The sequence below is a fragment of the Cyanistes caeruleus genome, chromosome 1, assembly GCF_971803275.1.
Source record: "Cyanistes caeruleus chromosome 1, bCyaCae1.hap1.1, whole genome shotgun sequence".
Classification (NCBI taxonomy): Eukaryota; Metazoa; Chordata; class Aves; order Passeriformes; family Paridae; genus Cyanistes; species Cyanistes caeruleus.
This window is the reverse complement of record NC_141701.1, coordinates 119,088,328-119,107,456: the sequence shown is the minus strand read 5'-3', so window position 1 is coordinate 119,107,456 and position 19,129 is coordinate 119,088,328. Positions and strand designations below refer to the sequence as shown.

The following is a 19,129-nucleotide window of genomic DNA, read 5'->3' as shown; positions in this document are numbered from 1 at the left end:
AGCAACGCAAACACATAAAGGCGGGGAAGTGCAGGTCTAAGTAATAGCAGCTCTGCCCTTTCCTACCAGTAACAGGATGGAAAAAAGAAACTTAGGCAGGAGACAGATTTGTGTTTTTAGTGCCAGATAGATTAAACTGATTTGCAATGACATTTTTTTCAGACACCTCTCTTCTTGTAAGGAGAAGAATGACAGGTTTTGGTATTTAACAGCCACATTCACAAGCATGTCATGAAATATTAACCTGATGCTATTGTCCCTTCTGGAATCATAACAGTTAGCTGATGTAATAATTGATAACAACAAGTTTCCTCCAAATGTAGCCTGTTTTGATGATTCATATTAATTTGAATTGTATTAGAAGTTTAAGATTTAATGTTTCTTCATTATTCTGTTATTATCTCCATCGAGACTGAAAAAAGCCTACAAGTATTCAAGCATTTTCTGATCTATTTCACTGTCAATTAGCAACACTGAAATTGTTAAAAGATCTGCTGGAAATGGCAACAAACCCACCCCCTTGCTAGTCTGATGATACTACAAATGGAGGGAGGTCAATGGAGGTACAAATGGAGGAGTGTGAGCTTCACTCTGAGCAGGAGGGTTAGATCCTTTTTTTGGATGATATAGCAGCACCCTGCCTTACTGTAACTACTCCAGACTATTTGTTCATTGCCTGTGGTGATATTTTTTCCTCATTCTCTTTGGCCTTGTTGTATATCAGGGAAATGCTACTTCCTCTCAGAGTAAAGGATTTTTTTTATAAATTAATTTTTTGTGTCAGGAAACTCAGAGCAGAGGGAGTATCATGTTGTATCAAGTATCATGCAAGTAGCATGTTGGTATTTTTTGTGAGGCCTCTATTGTGTTGGCAGCAAGTATCATTCTTTTTCTGACGTCTCCAGAGGAGTCTATATTATTGAAATGATAGTGTTAGAAAGAGAAGAATATTTGAGCTCATTTGCAAGGAAACAAAATAGACCTGTCTTCCTCTCTGTCTTCCTCATGTTTGCCCTCTCTCAGCAGCACAGAAGGGCATGGCCCATATGAGCTCTACATTTCCTTGTGTCCAGTGGAAACAAAGAAAAAGAGGAAAAGAATATGGGGTTCTGGCTAACATTAGGAAACACCTTTCCACTGTGAGGGCGCTGACACAGCTTGCCCAGGGAGGTTGTGGCATCCTCTGTCCTTGAAGATATTAGGAAGCTGTCTGGACATGGTTCTGGGCACGTGGCTGTGGGTGGCCCTGCTTGAGCAGGGAGCTGGACCAGATGAACTCCCGAGGTGCCTTCAAACCTCAGTCTCATTACGTGAGAAGATTTTGGCATGGATGTACTTATTTTATGTTGGTCAAGGCTTCAATCCTGCCTTATGAAAGCACTTTAATTTTGAGGATGAAAAATAATTTTCATCAGAAAATGTTGTTAATTTCTAAACTAGATGCTTAGATTTTTTTTTTTATTTAAATGATTGATATCAAAACAGAGACAAAATTATGGCAAATCTCTCATACACAGAAAGAGTGGATACATAGGGCCTTAAAATTTTCACACAAGCAACGTTTTTGTCTTCCATCTTTGAGTGCTATTGGGTTAATGCACACAAAATGCAATGGAATCACGCATATCATTCACACCAGGGTAGATGTTGGCAGCAAGATCCGCAACAATAAATCATCTGAATGCCATTTATATCTCTGATGGTTCAAAAAGAGTCACTGTAGTGCTGCAAACAGTGAACTCACAGAAAATCAGATTCTGGACCTTAGGTCAGCTTTTCTGGGTAAATAAATTAACAAAACTCTAAGAAAAAAAATTATAATCATTTATGTGTGACTAGAACATGAAAAAGTCTGGACTACATGTACACCAAAGGACTTGATTTCAGCTGATCTTATCTTGTTCCATCATTATTTTCAGGTGTTTTACTTACTGCACTCTAACTGATGTAGCCAAATTCTGAAAGAACAGTTCGCACAGCTCACAAATAGTGTTGTTCTTTCTTCACAAACCGAATAATTGTAGAGGCTTAATCCTGTGGAACTCTACTCTATTAGATTTCAGCATTAGGAAATAGCTGAGAAAAATTCCCATACTGACATGTGAATAGTGCAAGCGCATGGGTTTTATTAATTCATCCTAATTACATTATTCACCCTTTATCTATGCAGCAAGTCAAAATCACTGTTATGCTCCACAAAGACAAGAGTCATAATAATAACCAAATATTAGAGGTGTTGTTTGACAAGATGCAGCTTATGACAGAAAATGGTTTCCTTTCCTCGAAAAGAGTGTCATTGTGACCATGTTCACTGATGATTAATTGTAACCACTGTGTTTTGTTTCACTTAATTCCCTCTAGATAGGTTCATTGGATTTCTGCTTTCTGCATTTCTGTGTGAATGTGTTTTTTACTGGACCTCTCACTCAAATATGAATGCTGAAAATCTTGTATGGATCTGTTTGGAAATGGTAGTTAGCTTTGTTGAAATGCAGAACATCACCCAGCTGGCATGGTGAAAGCAAATGACACTCAAGCTTCAGAGCCTTTGAGAGTATGCTTGAAAACCATTTCTTTTACATTTTTTAATGCTTCACAGCATTGCCTCTAATCATAACTAATGCTTACTTTGTGCCTAATGGTGCAAATATCATGTATGATGGCATTTTATCTGAGGTGGCATAAAACCAGTGCAAGAAATCATTAGAGAAAACACTAAACAAATGTGAAAAATCAGCAAAGTTTAAAATGAAATGTTCTCTCTTGATTTCATACATTCCTGGCATAATAATACTGTAACATATCATTATCATTAGTTGTGCTGCTTGAATTAAGGCTATATAAACCAGTTGGGTATACTCTTGTATTATAAGGCGTTCTTGGCAGTCTGATTCCACCACAGCTGCTTTAGCTGCACTTTTATAAGAAGCCCTGGAATGAAAGACAATATATCTAACCACCAGTTTGACCCTTCCTTCATTTTGGGTATGGGTTTGCTACATAAAAACATGGAGAAAAAACTTGCGTTTCCACAACTCTCCAAAGAGAGGACAGAAACAGTAAGAAATATGCAAATAGCAAGAGATGATCCAGAGGCTGCCTGTTAGGGGTTGAAACCAACTTTCAAACACTGTCTCCAGTAGCTGGGTGTTGCAGTTCTAGTTGGGACAGGAAATATTTAGTTATGATGATTTTACATTTTTTTTCCTAATTCCAAATAGTGCTGAACTCTTACTTGACATCAGTGTAGTTGCAGAGAGCAACAGGCAGGATTGTGGCTCTGTGCATATATTTTAGCCTTTGAAACCATGACTGAAAGAATAATGTACAGGCCAAGTTGTATTTTCCCCTCTTCTCTTTCCTCTTTTCTCCCATTAAAATAATTAGGAATTTTTGCTTGTGTTCACCATGCTGTTTCATTCCATTCAACCATTCCATAAAGCAGGCATAGACAGCTGAGATATTTTGAGTCCAGAGCTAAAATGCATCTCTTCTGACTATGATGCATATTCCATCCCCATATAAGCATTACAAATTCAATTTCACTTGTTTTATATAAATTTATTATAAAGATAGAAAGATGTACATTACTAGGACCCTCTCACCAACAACCAAATAATCCTAACACTCCAAACGATACCATGCTTTCAAAATTGCAGATTCTACATTATAGGCACTGTAACACGACAGAAAGACTCTCTTCTGAGGATTGCCACTGATTTCCATTCAGCTAAAAATGTTTGGAACCCACTCAGGATACCAATATTTCCTATCACTCTCCCACACAGAGCGACTGGGCACGTGCATTAATGCTCACCATACATCATGTGTGTTTTTACATCACTCAAAATAAGTTTGGTGCAGGATCTCAGAGAGAACACTGCATGATTATGTTATAAAAGAGTTTCAGTGCATCTGCTGCACTTACTGAACCTGCTGGCCTAAGCATAAGGGGGTGGTGGGATGCTGGTTGTGGTCTCTGCAAACCAGGCTGATGAGACGGCCGTAGCAATCCGCCTGCCAAACCTCGCAGCTCCGGCGGAAACACAGACACCGCGCGAGGAAGCTTTTGGGAGGAAAACTTCAGAGTCATTCATTTGATGTCTGGGCACACTGGTGCACTTCTAAGTTTTAATTTCTCTTTCACAGCACTAGACTTCCTGGAGGAGAGAGAGTTGAAGTAAGCCCAGTTGAGCACCCTTGAAATGTAAGCTATGGTTTTAAATGGCAGCTGTAGGCTATGTGAGGCAAGAGAATATTCAGAAGAAGCAAGGACCTACTGAAAACCTGAATTTTATATCTAACAACAAAACCATTTTTGTTTTTAGATATAGAAAAGAATTTTGTGGTAGCAATATCCATTACAAAGTTTTCAGGGAGTGGTGACAAACGAGAAGACAGAGAGGAAACAGAACCTTCAAATACATTTCCTTTCTGTATACTTTCTGCTGAACTGAATTTTAATTTTATGTAGAAAATACTAGCATCATATCTATATTCCATTATATTCCCAGGCATTTTCTCAAAAGAAAAACCAACAGCACAATGCAAATTTTTATGCACCTAAGTGATATGTGCTCAGAATAGTGATTGGCCCCCTGTGGTATTGGGAAAAAATGAAAATCTTTGCTAATTAGATGCCTTTATAATAAGGAAATTTAATGGTTACTGTTATGCAATCAAGAATGAGAATTTCTTCCATTACAAAGAGCTATTCTTCACTACTGTGCCAGAGAAACCACTAATTTTATTTTCAGATCAATCGTTTGTATGTTGAGTTAATAAATGTGAAATGTTAATGCAGTTTTAAGCAGCAATTTAGGCCTCTGGGTCCTAGTAGCCTCCCTTCTAATCAGCACACTCTGCAGTGATATATAGGGTTATCTATAGGGACAAATGAATCATGCAATACAGAGAGCTGCTGTTAGCTCTTGTAATGATTCCAAGCTGGACAAGCCTCTCCAAAGAGGAACTGACCATACAAGCTTCCAAAAATCTTGTTTGTCTAATAAAATCTGTGTAATTGTGGAACTTGTTTTCTCAAGAGGTATAATGCATATTTATTCTGTGTCTCAGGCCAGTTGAGCTAATAATGGTTGCAATCAATAAGAAAGTCTTTCATGAGTATAGTTCTCTAATAGACACTTTAAGGGTCTCCAGCTATCAGGTGAACCTACTACATCTTACGGGTAATTTACCAGAGATCTTGCAAAAATCAGGCAAATTATCACTTAATTTTCACTCAAAGCTTGTGGAAACCCTGCAAGATCAAGGTAAAGAAAAATACTTTATCTCTGCATTAGAATGGTAACCAGCAGGTTCAACTTTCAAAGGCCCTTCTCTTCAGGCCCTGAAACTACACAAGGAATGGCTGCATGACAGCTTTCACATGCAACTCAACATGAAAACATGAATTTTCCCATGAAAAGCAGGGGAGAAACACTGCATTAAAATTTCGGAGAACACATTTGAAAAATTGCCCTTAATTGTCTAGTGTGCTGTGCTTGCAAATGGATTCACTGCCAAGGTATATTTATGGGACACGAGAAAGTCATTCTTATTCTCTTTTTGTTTCTCTTGCCTGATTTAGTTGTTTGGGCTGTCTAACATTTTCCATATGCAAGGGATGGCAGGAGAAGGCTTTGGCATGAGGTTGTGTGAATGTCTGTAACTCTTGATAACCAGATAACTGGGGTCTTGCTAGCCCTTTGGCCTCGTGAAGCCTGGGCTAGCAAGTTATATTCTAGAATGTAACTGTGTTGTTGTGTCATAGGGCTGAAAAATTTCCTGACTATTCCATGATTCTGTAATTTTTTATTTTTCCTTTGAAGCCATGAATCCTAGCACCAAGAGGACTTGGCTTTCCTTTAAAAGAAAAAAAAATTACTTTCCAAATGTCTTCTTTGTGAAGGAAAACTTGAAATTGTAACTGAAAGGCAAACATGGAACACGGAGCTTAAGACCCTAAGTTGTTTTAAATACCCCGATTTCTAAACAAATGTCCTTGTTTTTGGGATTATATACAATAACATTGCTATGTTACAAGTTCTAGCAAGCACACTTTTATTAACTTGCTATTGTTATTTTTATGAATAATGGTGTTTCTATCCCAATGGTTATTTTAAAGTCATGCTTCAAAGCCAACCAAGCTGAAGTATGTTCGCATTAGATTTTGTTCAGGCAGTTGGGAACAGTGGTCTATCTCAAATGTACTACAAAGATATTATCTAGGATTTCTCATGTAATAACTCTGTAATTTTTTATTGAAAAATGAAAGTAGAAGACATTGCTAAACTGAAACAAAGGTGTAGATGTTAAATCTTCATATGTTGCTGCTGAATGTTTCCCCCCTTTCTATATGGAAAGAAAGATGCAAACATGTTCTCAACACAGAGAACCTGTCTTTGCAGACCTAGAGTAATGATAAATTCATTTGGCTCATTTCCATTCAAATGTGCTGGAGATTCAGTGGGCTGATGCACACTTTACTCTGTAGAGAATACTATGTGATAGGTGAATGAGCATGGAAAGAAGTTTTATTGATGTGGGACTTCGAAGCTTAAATATGAATGGGAAAGTATTACATCATGATATAGAACAAATCAGATGAAAACATCGTGATATAGAACAAAGTAGATGAAAACATAGCCCGTCTGCATATTTGCCATTCTTTTCTTAACCTGGGTAGCAGGTAAAACAGCTACTAAAGAGATCCTCTATATTATACACAGTGAGTATAAAGCATGTCTGTGTTCCCATCAGTAAAGTATGTGCAGAGATACACAGTTTAGGATAAATTAAAACAAATTATCTTCTAAGTACAAAGCACTACTGCAAATTCAGTGACAGCTTTGTAAATGAGTACAATTCTAGCATTGCTACCAAATGGTACATGATGTGCCTGTGGGTTATCTATTGCAGAGATTGTTGAGACCTTGCAAGAGCTATAATGGAAGATTCAGCCAGTGATGTAACTTTCCCATATGATTGACTCCATGAGTAGTCATGCAGAGTTCAGAGGTCAAATTCAAGACTTGATGGCAAACCCGAGAAAAATTACCTTTCAGTTTAAGAGTCCAGGAGGAATCCAGCCATTGCAACAGTAATTTAGAATGGCAACATAATATATGTGCCAGTAGGTACATTGATATTATGCCAAAATATAGACTAATGGCAAATGTTAGAAGACAGGAAAGAAATCAGTACTACAACTTCTGAATAGAAAAACGCTACTGCAAATTATCCATGGAGATCTGAGGCAAATATTGCCTCTCAGCTTGGCTGTCCATGCAAGAGAAATCTTCACATTAAGAAATTATTCTTGGTTATTTACCCACTTAAAAATAACACTAATCTCCAGAAGAGCTATACAGGAAAAAACTGTTCTATTATGCAGACTCAGACTACACCAATAGTCACTTTTGAGATACTCCTTCTCCTTACACCCTTTAGACTTGTATTTTAAGGTCTTTTCCACACCTCACAGCAGACTGAAATGTGAGTCCTGGATGAAACCTTCTTGCTTAGCCTAAGTTTCCCCTTAAACACCTTAAAACATACCTGCTTCTCACTGTTGACATAGTGATCTAGGCAGTTTACACTCTCATTTTAGATAATGTGTATTTTATTTCGTGTGAGGAAAAGATTTGAAGGCAGGTAAGATGCTGGTTAAGTGGATTTCAACCTGAAGTATTTTTTCTTCTTTTACATAAAGACCTAGGTACTCACAGAGCTAAATATCAATTAAGCACTGATGTATAATTAGATAGAAGAATAATTGAAAAGAAAAGGATTTATTATTTATGAATTATCTAATTTTAATTATACCTAGATAAGTCCTAATAGTTCCTTTGAAAGCCCAGGCACTTTACACCTGCGGAAATGAGCCTTCAAAATGGCTTTCTATAGACCCACACGTGTAATAATTTAAAATACCAGCACAGTTTTTTATGGCAGTAATTTCCATTAAATTTTGCAATGTCTGGGTTCAGTTGAGAACTCTTTGGGCCTTGTTTGCACCCCCTGTGAGAGCAAGACATCTGCAATTGGACGACTATAACACTTTGCATTATGCTGGGTATAAATAAGCCTGTTGCATGATGAATACTCCTGAGTATCAGTTGTAAGTCCTTTTGTAAAAAATATTCCATAAAAGGAACATTTTAGCAAAAAGAACATCAAGATGGCATTGGACTTGCAGAGCAAAGTTCAGTTGCATGATGATTGATGAAAGCTGTGGATAACCTTTCAGACTTCTCTGAAATAATAGCAATCTTACAGACCAATCCTCAGAAAATTTCGGCTGATTTTTAGACTCAAAGAGATGAAGTCTGGGGCCTGTCTGCTAAGGGATTATCACTTGATGTGGTATCCAAAAAATCTGCTTAGTGTTTTGTGGAGGAAGTGATCTTTTGATGGCCTTGGGCACAACTTTGGCACACCAATTCTGCATGCAGTGCTGCCAGATCTCTGAGTGACTTTTCCAGCTTTGCTGGGCTGTTTGTGAAACCTCTCATCTACCTCTGCTTGCAAATACATAGTCAGAGAGCAGGGAGGAAGGAGCTTCCACTAGACAAGGGTCAGGAACAAGCACAAGACATAACAGGGGACATAAAGAAGGACAACCTAGCTCATATTCCTCATACACTCTTTTTGTTGAGGGTGGACATTCCTTGTTTAGGAAAAAAAGAGGTGTCATTCAACACCCCACTCTCCTGATGCAGTCACATCTGGGAATCTGTAGCTGCATGACCTGATCACCAATTTAAAAACAGTGCTGAGGTTACATTTCTAGATATAATGCATGAGCAAGAGAGAAAAAGAAATTTGTTCTTTTTCTTCACCAGCTGGAAGAAAAATAGACCAACCATTATAACTTGTTTAATATAAAATGTAGTACCCCTTGTTGAGACACACACTCAAAAATTTCTTCTGTCCTCTCTCCCTTGATATATTTGTAGGAAAATGTTTACAATGAAAATATTGCCTATTCAGTAAACTATAAATTCACAACAAGAACAAAGCTTCAGCAATTGCTTTCCTATCAAGTAATTCTATGGATTTATATTATCATTTAGCAGGTGGCCTGTTGACCTTCAGCCATTGGATGAACTTCAACCAGTTCTATGTGTGGTAAAGTGGTCTTCCTTAAAATACACCATTCACCTGCTGAGAACAATATTATTCTATTTATGAAACCACATAATTTCAATAGCCAAACTCAGCAAGATTTTATTGCTCCCTCCACCTGTAACTGTGGAGCAGCTGGCTCATCAGTCCATAATTACCCCTTACCATTGAACAGATTTGCTAAAACTTTCAAAGTGACTTGTTTTCTCATCATTCCTGTAAGCACACCACTCCCTCACAATTCCCTCACTTTTCTGATCAGTGTAAGAGTTGTCTCGAAAGTTTATTATTAATTACAGTTCAGTTTAAAAACAGGGAAACATTCGTGCAACAAACTCTTCACTGCCTTGCTGAAAGATATATATTTTTAATAATACGAAGATAAAATGAAATTCATTAATATCTTAAAAACCATGCACATCTTAGAAGTTTACCATTTGTCTATGGTGTATTAAAGTAAATATTCCTTCAAGGATGGAGATAATTTCCTCTGTTTTACTTCATGCACTACCATAGAATACTCCTTAACAAGCCTTCATCTACCTAATAACTTTCTCCTTTAAATCTTTTGATAACAGACATCATTCACTGTGGTTTGCAGTATTTGTTAAGGTCAAACATCTGTTCAGCCACAAATATTTCTATTTATTCCCTCCCACATTTTCGTCCAGGGGCATAGGAGAAATCTTTATTTTCATAATACCTCAAGCTCTGTATTAATACATGACTGTAGTCAAGCCATGCTTCAGGGTTTTAGTGAATTAGTCAGAAGGATCATGAAGAAATACCAGCACTTTGGTATGCAACTGGAATTTGAACTTGGATTTGGTTTTCCTTCCTCCTGATTAGGGATATGCTCTGTCAACCGCTGGGGTGGGGATAGTAGGCAGAAAGGCACAGCAGTCTGACTCCTCTCTCAGGTGTTTCCCAATACAGGGTGTTGTGACTTACATGGAACCATTGACCAGAGTTGGAGCGAGGGAAGATCAGGCAGGAACCCCATTTTTTGCAACATGGAATGTAAGTCACCTGTCAGAATAATCTGTAACTAACTATTCCCTGGCCCCCAGCAAGATGAACTGTTAAATTAAAGAGTGTGGTCACATGTGCAGAGCAGTAAATTAATGCTCTTCAAAGGATAGATGATTGCAGAGTTCACCATAAATACATCAGACTACCCATTTTCTACTAATGGCAGTCAATCAATGTACGGCCAATGAACCGAAATACTTCAGATTCACCTAAGTGATAGGACTCAGTCTGCAGAGAACAGTACTGAGCTGCCTGGCTTGTGCTCTGCAAAGCGACAGGCTGAACAATGTGAAAGATCCCCCATGGCCAGAGGCTCTGTGGCTCTGGGGGATTTGTGCAATAGAATTTTAATCTCTCGCTTACACTAGCAAAGGGAAGAAAAACAGCATCACAGGGAGCCACAAAATGCTGCAGTAGAACTCAGCATGGATCACTCAGTAAACCCAGGATCCAGACTACAGGAAGGACTCTTGACTGGGTCAGAGTAGGTGGTCTCCTTCATGCTGTTATTTATTTTTGAAGTAGAGCACGTAGCTTTTGTATAAAAGCAGATGATTGTGACAGGTATTTGTCACTGTCCTCGAAGTAAGGGTCAGTTATTACTCAGAGGAGAAAGATTAAACTTTTAGGATTTTTTTTTTTCCAAACTCCTACTACAATTACTTGAAGCCTTTCTATTATTCTTTCAAAAACATTACTGAGAAAATTGGGTTTTTCAGATAGATAACATCCTGCATTGGCAGAGCTTTTGAAAGGGCAGGGTTGGCCAGAGCAAGCTCCTCTCTGTGAATTCCTTGTCACACCTTTGTCTCTGAATGGAGTGCCTAAAATCAGAGCACTTTCCCTATAGATGAAGTCTATGCCAAAATAACATCCAGAGTCATTATTGCATGTTCCACGCTCCTGCATCCTCCACCTCCTATTTTCTTTTGCTAAGAGGAAGGATATTTGATTTTTATAATTATCATGCCATTATTTATTTGAAAAGCAAATATTTATTTGTTTTATTTCCTTTGAAAAGGGACTTATATTTCTGTGGTACTTGCTTATGGTATGTTCAGATAAACCAAGAGGAACTTTATTTGATTCATAGCTATATCTGAAGTGCTAAGTGGTGCCTGAAGGAAAAAGCCAGAAAGATTAAAAATACAGAGATTGAGTCAGATTCTCAGCAAGTAATAATTGCCATATCCTCACAGCTTTTGAGTAACTTTGCACCATCTGAAGATTTGACCCAGCATTAAATATGTTGGGAAAGACACTTTATTAGTAATCCCAGGTAAATGGAAAGAATGTTCAGGAAAAAAAAGAGAACACCCTTTATTTGACTTCTTCAAAACATTTTTAGGCTTTATTGTTAATAAGATTAAAAAGGAGATGAGCAATAAAGATATTGGAGCTGGGTTTATTATGAGAAAATGTACACTTCAGGAAGAGTGCTCTCCCACCACTTAGACGGAAAGTTTGTGTACACATCCTTCCATTCACATTTTTTTTATTGCTGTTTGCCTAGGAGGAAAAAAAAGTCCCTATTAAAAGAATGTGAGCAGAAGTGCATTGCCTCCCCTCTCCAGGTTACTTTTGATGCACAGATTCACATATTTCCCATAACTATGTAATTTTCTGCCAGTCATGATTGTAGACCCTTCAGTGTGTGAAACATAATACTTCCCTTGAAAATAAAGCAAGTCATCTGACAAACTGTGTTCCTCCTCTTTTGTGGGTCATTCAGCGACTTTATTTTACTGAGGGAACAAGGGGAAGTTTATAATAGGATCAGTTTTGTTTGCAATTTGTTTCTAATAGATGCCAATAAGCCGGTTAACTAGGCTCTAGTTAATGGAAATTTTATTGTGTTTCCCCCTGCAGTGCACATGACCTTTTCTTACAAGAGTTTGTGATTCTTGAAAACATGTATCTGCTGCCTTGCCTCGGGGTCTGCTTACAACAGCAGGGATATGACCATAGGCTCTTCTGAACTTGTTCACCAGCCCTCTGCTTTGACTGGACCAAAATACTTTGATCATCCTGTCAGTGGAAAATTTACAGCAGCATACTGGCTTTAGTTCCATGTGTATTTCTCCAAATATAATATCTCCCTCAAGAAATCAATGATAAGCTGTTAAACTAAAGAGCATGGTAACATCCACAGAGCAGTAAATTAATGGTCTTTTGTGGATAGATGGTTACAGATTTCATCATAAAAAATGAATAAAAGATTACATATCACACAGAGCGAAACTTTTAATAACTCAACATGACTTTACTTAATGGGTTTTATTCATTTTAATCATTATAGTGTCAATGATGATTATAGTCTTATTAGATTCTGGTGATTGAGGAGCCTGTTTATGAGATATTGAAAATCTTAGTCTGTTCGGAAGTGTAGTTGCAATCTGTGTAGGTTTGATGTGTAACTTCATCTGCAGAAGTAGGGCTTGCCAGAGAGCTCAATTAATACTTTTACTAAATTGCTCCTGTCTGTAGTGACCTAGGTCACAGATGACTTAAGGATTCCACAACATCAGGTTCTCAAAACAGTAGACCAGCAAGAGCGTAAATCAAAGAGAGCCAAGCAACTAAAAAAAGAAAGGAATAAAAGAGAGGGAGGAGAATCATATGGCAAAAGAAACTAATCTGCTTTCCTCTCTAGTAGCCACTTAAGTGTCTAGCCTTAAGTTATCACTCTAGGCTAGGTGTTCCTTCCTAGTGTTGCAGCTTTTCACATAGACTTAAGCATATATGAACACTCACAATCAGAATGACTCTTCATATCACCTAGAACATGAACAGCAAAAACAAAGCTGGTGCAACAATACTGTGCAATTATCTTTGCCTTCTGAGGGAGAATTTTTAAAAATGTATGTCTATGGCAATTAATTTTAATGTTAACAAGAGTGGATGGATGACCATCTTTTTTTTTTTCTTTTGTTTAAAGCTTGTTAAAAGAATTCCTTGTGAGGCTACAGATACAATCTAAACACTACAAAATAAAAATGATGCAATAAGTTTGTTTATATTTAAAATTGAATATTTTTAGTAATCACATGTAGCTCTGTCTTAAGAGTGCCAACTTACCCTTGCAAATCAAGAGCATTATGAACTATAAAAGGTTTAGATTAGAGCCACAGAAATGTATCTAAATCCTAATGAATGAATTAATCATTTGGGTTCTGAAAATCCAAGGAGTGCTTCAGATGCATCTTACTTCTTAGCCTCATTCTGTCCTGTGGGCTATCCCTGACCAGCAGAATTAAAGGGCTTAGGCTAGTCAGATCCCTGGAGGTGCTGGCAGCATGCTTGTCCCAGTCACTGCTGTCTGTCCTCAAGTACTGCTGGAGATGGGAACTCCTCCTATGCTAGAATTGGCAGGGTATCTTCAGAGCTCCCTGTGCCCTCCCTGCTTTTCTAGGTGTGCTCCTGGTAAGCCTTAGCCTACAGCACCTTCATCTCCTTGGCTGGCAACAGCTTCTTGGCCATGTCATGCCTCTTTCAAATCCTGAAAAGTCAGGATTTGTACTGCCAAAGATTAAATTTGACCTTGCTGTGCCAATGGATGCACTATTCTTATTGCTTTTTTCTTCCTAAAGCAAGGTCAGCAGTTCTCAAATATGCAAAAGGCAGTGCAGACAGAAAGGAAATATGCTTTTTGGTCCTCACTGGTAACAAAACAGCAAGTGTTGAGTTCAAATTGCAGCAAAAGAGGTTTAGACTAGACATCAAGAAAAAAGCAATATAGCCAGGGATTGCTGTCGGCCGTGTAGGGAAGTTGTGGAAACATTGTCTCTGAAACACTGTCTCTCTTTTAAACTGTCAGGAGAACTGGATAATTTTCAGACTTGTTTAGCCCTCTTTTTAAAATAATTTCTAAGATTCTCCTCCCTGTTCAGAAGTTTACACTAGTGTGGGTTGTTTTCTTCTGTTTGCTTGTTGTGTTTTTTGTTTGCTATTTTGGTTTGAGGTTTTTTGGTTTTGTTTTGTTCTGTTTTAAGTGTGGATGGTCAGACAGTTTCTAACTTACTTGAACTTAGGCCAGGTTCGAGTTTTTCAGTGTGAGTGATTCAGGTACTGCACTTTCTTTTCTGTCTCTCTAAAGTATACCAACCATCATGAACTAGCTATAAACATTTACTTTCTTAAATCACTGTATTTGTTACTGAATCACCATATTTACAATAAAAGACTACAATAACAATCTGATCAGTATTACACAAAGGGATGCCAGAGGAAACAAACATGAATAAAAGTCTGGTGAAAGCCCTTTGACTCAGTCAACATGAATCAGAGAGTGGCTGGAGCTGGAAGGAAGCTCTGGGTATCATTGAGTCTAACCCCCTGAATAAAGCAGGCTCACGTAGAGCAGGTTGCACAGGATCAAGTCCAGGTAGGTTTTTAACATCTCCAGGAAAGGACATCTCCACAACATTTTCAGGCAGCATGAAGTCATAGTTCCATACAATGGCCATGTGGATCTATTTGCTCTTTTTGATTCAATCCTATTATTCCATTTGCATTGCAGAGAAATAGTCCAAGACAATAAGTGAATGAGCATTTGCTATGTTCTTATACATATAGCTAGCAGATGATGAAATAGAAACTAAACCCCTACAGACACTCAAGTTCCTTTTTAGCACTCCAGTTGTCATATATTGCATCAGATGGTTCAGAAAATGTCATTGCTGAATTGCTATATTAGGCAACACACACATACATAATCAAGGTAAAGAAACAGGCCTTCAGAATTAACATTTCTACAGCTCATTCACTTTGTTCCTCTTTCTGGCTAAGCCTAATGGAAAGGTAACAAATATCTCAAAGAAGGGGAAGAAAGGACAAAACATGTTTGTTTTAAAAATGTCTGGGGATTTTTTTTAATTAATGTACCAATCACTTAGTAAGCTGCAGGGCAGACTCAGTAGCTGGGACAACCCAAATAAAGCCCACACGCTCCAGTTTCAGACACCTCCCTTTCCTTGGGGCAGACTTATTAACTCAGAAATGGGAGACCAAGGTTTAAAATAGTGCTACTTGCTTAGAGGCAGAAAGCTTTCCATTTCTGTGCAGATGAAAATTTGAGAATCAGCCTGTCTCCTTGATGTCTGTATCTGGACCACCTTGTATGTAGTTTCTTAGCTAACCTCATGTCTCTCTTCCTCTCCCTTCTTCACTATTATTTTGCAGGAAAACATGTTTTCAGAAAGGAGCAAGAAATCTGGTCTTCAGTTTGCCATGCCCTCTAGGCACCCTGCAAATGGAACAAACAGATTTTGAGCCTTGGAAGTGTTGCACAGCTTCACCTAGATGGGTTTGGGTTTGTCCTGGTACTTGCTAGACAGCAAACCCCTCCTAAAACACAGAGGAGAGCTGCGCTCCACTGCCTAGCTCTGGGAGTCGGGGAATGATGCTTTTGTCTGTGGCTCTCCCATTAATCAGAGAGCAAGGCAGACTGCTCCTGGCCCAGATCACCAGTAAATTACTTCCCGCTGGGGTGCTGGGGTAGGGGAGCAGAGGAGCAGGGGAGCAGAGGGCTGGGGCTCCACAGGCTCCCTGGCAGCCTGCTCTGCCTGTCAGGCACAGACAGTCGATATACAGGGGCCACCCAGGGAGACTTTCAATTCCTTTTTCCCTGGCATGGATGCACAGGGCAACCTTGCCCTGTATTAGCAGGAAACATTCAGCAAACATACCAGAAGCACCAAGGCAGAAACTTACAAACCACAACTTCTTTATCCTTATGGGAAAGGCTGATAGCATTTAATAGAAAACACATACCTTTCTGAACTCTCATATCAAGTTTCACAGGGATTCCTACACACCAGGCTCCACAGACATGGAGATGAACGTGGCTGCAGGACTCTCCAGAGCAGCATGAGAGCCAGCTATCCTCCTAGATGGCTTTAGTCAACAAATGAGCTCCCAAGGTTTTGTCTCTACCAAACATTATGAGACACTAGAAACCTGATGTTGTTCCATCAGAAGATGGATTAGATTTCTCTAATGTGGACAAACATTAGATGAGGAGATGCAGGATTTGCAGGTATGCTCAAGTCTGCATATATTACCACCTAGTGACTACTTGGGGTACATTGCAGCACAGTGTGAAGATGTATTCGGAGACTTGTAATGCAAGCAAATATGGGATGATTTACCAGAGTGACTGATCAATGCCATTGAATTAATATAGTGTAGTTTCAGTAGTAAGCTGGGCAGTGAAAAAAAGCAAAAAAGCCCTGCTTTCTTTAGAGTGATACCAAAAATACCATCTCTAAATATCAGGGCTTTTTACAGTAAGCCTATCCTGTTTCCTGGAATTTGGCTGGTAGGTTCACAGTCCCATCTTTTCTTCTTTTAGTGAGGTAATAACTAATTGTTTCTGCTCTGTACCTTTGTCATACCTAATCACCATTTTATTGTTCCCTAAGGTAAATTTTACTAAGACTTTTAAAAAGCTGAATTTAAAATTACTATTGCTGATTAAAAGTAGGAATTCTGGGTTGCAAAGCCTATGACAGCCTTATGCTATTTCCTGTGGCTGTATTTTAAGATAATTAAGAGCAGATCTCCCTGTACTGAATCTTTGTAAAGTAACTGCAAGTATATTAAGGAGCAGGCCTACCTGGTAAATATTCATACTTATTTGAGAAGTGGAAAAGCTTTTCCCAAATGTTTTTCTAAATTCTTGTTCACGGTCAGGTAAAGGCCAGTGGCAAGGGGTGTTCCTCAGGGGCTGGCACTGGGACTGGTGCTGTTTAACATCTTTGTTGTTGACATGGACAGTGGAATTTCAGGCACTCTCTGCAGCCATGCCAACAATGCCAAGATGTGTGGTGTGGTTGTGGCATTGGAGAGAAGGGATGTCATCCAGAGGGACCCTGACAAGTTGGGCCTTTGTGAACTTCATGAAGCTCAAGAAGGCCAGCTGCAAGGTCCTGCACCTGGACTGGGGCAACCCCAAGCACAAATACAGGCTGGGCAGAGAATGGATCAAAAGCAGCCCTGTGGAGAAGGGCTTGGGGCAGTTGATTGACGAGAAGGTTGACATGACCCAGCCATGTGCACTTGCAGTCCAGAGAGACAGCTGTATCCTGGGCTGCAGCAAGAGCAGCGTGACCAGAGGTCAAGGGAGGTGATTCTTCCTTTCTGCTCTCCTGAGACCCCACTGGAGTGCTGTGTCCACAGCACAACTATATAATTCCATATGCCCCTCAGCATAAAAAAGACATGGGCCTGCTGGGGTGGGTCCAGAGGAGGGCCACAAAAATGATCAGATGGCTGGGTCATCCCTCCTGCTAAGACAGACTGAAAGACCTGGGGTTTTTCAGCCTGGAGAAGACTGTTCAGGCCAGGCTGGATGAGGTTTTGAGCAACCTGGTCTAGTGGAAGGTGCCCCAGCCCATGTCAGGTGTGTTAGAACTAGATGATCTGTAAGGTGCTGTCCAACCCAAACCATTCTATGGTTCTATGACTCTGCAAGTCATAGAACTTTTATACCAATAAAAATTCTTCCAGTTAGCTATCATCAGAATTACTTCAAATTCCTTCCCACCAAGAAGTCAAATCCAGGGATGGTATCATGTCATATATCAGGGTTTAATCCTACCATCTCTTCTTACTCACCTGAGCAAGGCTGGTTCAGCTTCTAGTGGAGCTGATAATGGCTCAGAGTAGGGTCTCCAATCCAGTACCTCTGAAATCCAGAATCCATCTGGAGAGAATTACCTTCAAACTAAAGTCTCAGCTATTTCTCTGGGCCTGTCAGTGTCAGCACCTTTGAAAATCAGGGCTGCTAGCTTGTAAAGACAGTGAGAGATTTTGCATGTTTGAAATTCTTATACCTTGAGAAAGCAGAATCTGAGTTGGATGGAGCTACTGAGCCTGGTCACTTGGCATGGAACATCTAGCAAAGGTTAAGAGTCTTACCTTTCAACAGAGATTGCCAGATTTAATCTATTTCTGTTTTTAATCCAATGGGTTGCTTTTTAACCTGGAATTCACAGCTGAGGAAAATAAAGGTACATGCTGAAAGTTTTTGGAAAGACACTGCTCAGCCAGTGAAAGAAAGCTGGCTAAAGTATCATATAAAGGAAATATTTTTATCATAATGATTATGAATTCTTTTTGCTTTTCTATGATGCCTCTTTTTAAAGGTACTATAAACATTATTCAAACCATGTTCCCATTACTAGGAAAGGTCAGAAATTGCAGTAGACTCACAAAGTCAGGCTAGCCATTAGCAAATAAGGGTTTATGGAAAACTCATAAAGCACCTAAAGTGCCAGCTTATGTAATGTATCTAATATAATAAACACTCTGATGGGAGTCTAGGAGTGGAAAAAATGCAGTTTCTTATTATAAAATTTTTGAACATAGTCAAGACTAGAAACTGATCAAACTGTGTGAGCCAGAAGGCTTTGTCATGAAGCCTGAAAATCCAGGAGACCTTCAGCTTTCTGGGAAGAAGCACTTTAGCAAACCCTGCAGGGTGAATTGTTAATGCAAACTTATACTCACAGTGATTTCAGAAGTTGTGTGGGAGAGTTATTTGGCACAGCCATTGTTAGATTCTCACACTACTGTACAAATAACTGTCTGGTTTTAGATTACAACAACTATACTGTACTGCCAGTGACACCAAGTAATGCAGGAGGAACAGAGCATATCACTGATTTCTGTTGCCTAGATGCTTTTAAACAGAGTTCCTGAGAAAGCCAGTCATTGATGGCTAGTTGGCACGGAGTTAGACTGTTTTCCTGAGCAAGGATATTCCCACAACAGTTATAGTCACCTGGTATTGTACAAACTACCTGCACAGAGGCGTTTGATTTGACACTCCATCGTTGTGCTACTTTTGGCATGCTCCTTCCTAATTTGTGATTAACAAGGTTATGTTGTTTTCACTTTGTAAGGACTATTTATAGTTCAAGAGGAGATTTCCCCCCATCCCTTCCCACTCCTACAGTTCATCAAT

At 39.0% G+C, this 19,129-nt stretch overlaps 1 protein-coding gene across 2 annotated transcripts in view; it reads right to left on the bottom strand.

The window, feature by feature from the left end:
- The window catches only part of HIBADH (3-hydroxyisobutyrate dehydrogenase), a 175,121-nt gene that overhangs the window by 4,442 nt on the left and 151,550 nt on the right, over nt 1-19,129 (bottom strand). The window contains exon 9 of one of the 2 annotated variants that reach the window (XM_086852988.1): nt 6,602-9,168. The exons of the other annotated variant lie outside the window; for it this stretch is intronic. The gene's annotated coding sequence lies outside the window, so the exon portion shown is untranslated. Of the gene's footprint in view, nt 1-6,601; nt 9,169-19,129 lie in introns of those variants that run through there. 2 annotated transcript variants of the gene reach the window in all.